Here is a 4,217-nt window from a genome sequence, read left to right as displayed (position 1 = left end):
CGGTCAACGTCATCCCGAAGCGTGGCAAGTGCAGCGAGCCCGCGAGGGGCGGTGGTACGCGTCCTCCGACCTTTTCATACCCCCACTATCCACGTCGGCGTGGAGTTAAGAATAGAAAGTGTGGCGAGCCCGAAGCGTAGCGAGCCCCGCGAGGGGATGCGGAATACATGTTAAATAATCCGAGTGCACTCGCCACGCTTCGGGCTCGTAATCCGCGTCCGCTCGCCACGCTTCAATTTGTGGTCTGGGGGCTATTTAACATTGTTCCCTATGTAAAATCGTGTCCATTGGGTTGATCTGGTTGATTGGAAGGGAATTTAACATTGTTCCCTATGTAAAATCGGGTCCATTGGGTTGATCTGGTTGATTGGAAGGGAATTTAACATTGTTCCCTATGTAAAATCGGGTCCATTGGGTTGATCTGGTTGATTGGAAGGTAATTTAACATTACAAACACATAAGATGCATGCGATGCCTGCGATTTGCGGCAAGATACCCGCGATATAGATCGTGGGCGCCGTTCTAGGTAAACAGTACCTAATTTTTTAAAAGGGAGGTGGAAACATGTTTTAAGGGATTTGGTATGAATTCCCGACGGTCAAAATCCCGAATGGGTCATAATACCGACAAGGTCAAAATTCCGACAAGGACAAAATCCCGACATTTAAAATCCCGACATGGTCAAAATACCGACATATAGAATGTGAAACAGTCAACATGACTTTCCGTCGACAGGTCGACATGTTTTTTTCACTGTTTTTTACCCGAATGTCGACACAGTCGACATGGACACAGTTGGAAGTGAACCGCAGCCCCTCACATCGCTCGCAATGCTTCGGGCATGGTGCCGAGCGCATTCTCCCACCGCCTGTCGGCACATGTCGGGTCAAAAAACAGTGAAAAAACCCATGTCGACCTCACGACCTGTCGACGGAAAGTCATGTTGACTGTTTCACCTGTACATTCTATATATTGGTATTTTGACCTTGTCGGGATTTTAAATGTCGGTATTTTGGCCTTGTCAGTATTATGACCCATTCGGGATTTTGACTGCATCCCGTATTAAGTGGGCTCTATTTCTGTAAGGGACAAAATGTGTGCTATGCAAACAAGCCTGTATTGATTCTAGCAGGACAGATTTCTGATGACCCAGCATATGGTTAAACCTACATGAGTACAAACTTGCATAACCTAGTTATCCAAGCATACAGTATTTTTCAAATCTTGGTTTGCAGTGATTTTTGTACTGAACCTTATTATTTTTGCTCACTTAAGGATAACATAATTGGAATGGCAGCTAAAGTATGCACACTGAAGGGAGACATTTCATTTTGTATGTTTCATGCCTTTTTTAGCACCAGAGATGTATTATATCTGCTGGTTGTTACTGTGTGCAAGTGGTGTCAGTGCATGTAGATCTTGTTATCACCTGTTCTCCTAACCACAGCCGTCGGCTATTTTCCCTCGTGGGGGTCCACGACCCCCATAGAGGGAGAATAGAATAGGTGGCTCACGTAGCGAGCCACCGTGCCGGCAGCGTGGCGAGCCCGCAAGGGTCTTTGTTGTGCTCGCCATGCTGTCTGGGTCCCGCCAGTCGGGATAATGACTGTCGGGATCCCGACTGTCGGACTCCTATACCACACCCTTTTGAGTTTGCTATTCTCAAGGAGCATTGCCTGATATGAACCATGCCTCCCACAAAAAAAAGCTCTCAGAAAACCTATGATTAAGAATTGTTGACTTGCATAAAGCTGAAAAGGGTTACAAAAGTATCTCTAAAAGCCTTGATATTCATTAGTCCATGGTAAGACAAATTGTCTATAAATGGAGAAAGTTTTGCTACTCTCCCTAGGATTTGCCATCCTGTAAAGGTGACTGCAAGAGCGCTTAATGAGGTGAAGAAAATTCCTGAGACTAGCACTACTGGTCTGTCAGGTGGTGGGGTGCACTGCTGGAGAGACACTGCAACCATTGACATACTGACATACAGACACTGTGTTTTGCCTCCCGTGTGAGAGGGAAGTGTTCAAGAGCACGCAGATCAGCTATACCGGAGAGGGTGGGATGCACATTTCATTGGCAATTCTGTTGCCAGGTTGGAGAGCGGCAAGGGGGTGTGGAGTTATGACTGATACTACTGTGTGTTAGGGGGGTGTTGCAGTGGGCATGGTTGTGCAGGAAAAAATGCAGATGAGTTGGCTAGTGGGGGGGAGCTGGATGGGGCCAAGTATTAGTGGTAGGACAGATAATGCTATAGCTGGCTACGTATAAGGGGGGGGGGGGGGGGTCAAGACTCTGCCAGTGGGTAGGATGTGTGGGGGACAATGCCTTCGATTGTGAGAGCAGGTGGGGTGGTGGGAAGGAGGTAGAGATGGTATTAGTCCAAATGAGGCCCTACGCAAGAAACTGGTTTGAGGGGGGCCCTGCCTCAAGCAATCCATAGCTCTATATTTGTATTCCTGATTCATGCTCCCCTTGTTGTAATTTTCCTCCTTATTTTAATGCCCCTTACACAATATGCCACACACACCATAATGCCCCTTAGACATTGTGCCACACACCTTAATGCCGCTTACACATTATGCCACACACTGCAATGCTCCTAACACAACCAGTGATCGTGCTAAATGAAAAAAATGTGTGGGTCCCAGGTACCCCTCACTTTAAGTTGGGGCCCCACACTCCACTGTTTCTGGGTTCTATTACATATTCTGCTTTTTATCTACCCCCTCTACTATCACTACAGTTCCTCTTAGGGGCAGAAGTAAGTGGTTTGATAGACAAAAAAGGGTGTCAGGGAAAGAGCAATAAAATAGAGAGGAGCTAGAAAGGAGGTAGAGAAGGGGCTTCCAGAAAAAGAGATGCAAAAGGGGAAAATCAAGAGAAAGGGAGGAGTGCCAGTAGAGAGAATGTCAAGGAGGGAGAGGGGGAAAGATGGGTACATAATTCATTTTATATATGTCGTATTTTTACTAATTTTTACTACTTATTCCTGCTTATTTTTAATAAATATTGTCACTTATATTGTAATATCCAATTGATCCGCTTACTCTCAGCGCTCCACACATATTTCTCTGTTTATACCTTTTTAGGGGGACTATGTAAAAACCGGACCGGACTAAACCCCGGACCGCCGGACAGGACATCAAAATCTGCAGTCCGGAGCTTGTAGGGTCCGGTCCGGGGGTGTCCTGTCCAGGGGTGTCTTGTCCGGGGGGGTCCCTGTGATAGCTATCACCAGGGACATGGGGGAGGGGAGATTACAGCCTCCCCGGGTGGTCCGGACGTCCGGTTTTTGCTACATGCCCGGACCATACAGGGAGGCTTTATTCTACCCCCCCTCCTCTACCTGGTGACAGGCAGCCCCCCCGGACAGGACTCCCCCCGGACCGGAGGCTACAAGCTACAAAATGCAGAGTTTGATGTCCGGTCCGGCGGTCCGGAGGTTTTGTGTTGGTCCGGTTTTCACCCATACCCCTTTTTAGGGGGTGCCACCCCTTTATTTGGAGCAGCTTGACATAATACCCCACTAGGTGCGAGTTCTACTCTGAGCCACGAGTAAACACCACCTTTTCTGCTATTGGCCACCTCAAGCCATGCTGCAAACCACAGGGCTGGGTTTTGGGCCCCTTGGGATCCACGGTACCTAGTGATAAATCTGGGGGGGAGAGAGAGAGATAGCTCAAAAACAAGGGTGTAAATGGAACTTTGTGGGACCCACATTAAAGCAGTTTGAGGACGTTTGAGTACTGACTGAGGGGTGTTGCTGGGTGATGAGAAACACAGGGGGGAGTTATAGTTGCAAGATAAAAGGGGTGGGGGTGCCGCTGGGTACAGGGGGTGTTGCACAGTGAGAACATGAGGGGGGGGGGGGGGGGGGGGGCGGGGGGCACTGTGTGATGAGAAGCAGGGGGGGGGGGGGGGCACCACCAGATGAGGTGGGGTAGGGGTGCCGCCGGGTGAGAAGGGGGGTGGGTCCCGTGGTGGTTGAGAAACGAGGGGTGGTGGTGCCATGGGGTAAGAATCAGGAGATGGGGTACCACGTATGAGAAGCAGGGTTGCTGCGGGAGAGTACGGGAGGGGTGTGGCCACCGCGGATGAGAGGGGGTGCCCGGGTGAGAGCTGGGGGTCCCGCGGGTAAGAGCGGGGGGAGGGGATGCCGGGGGGGGCACTGATGAGAGCAGGGTGGAAGGTTCTTTTAGCTCACTAGAATATAG

This window comes from Crinia signifera, chromosome 2 (assembly GCF_055691185.1).
Source record: "Crinia signifera chromosome 2, ASM5569118v1, whole genome shotgun sequence".
Lineage (NCBI taxonomy): Eukaryota > Metazoa > Chordata > Amphibia > Anura > Myobatrachidae > Crinia > Crinia signifera.
The sequence above is the reverse complement of the archived record's forward strand: the minus strand, read 5'-3'. Positions refer to the sequence as shown.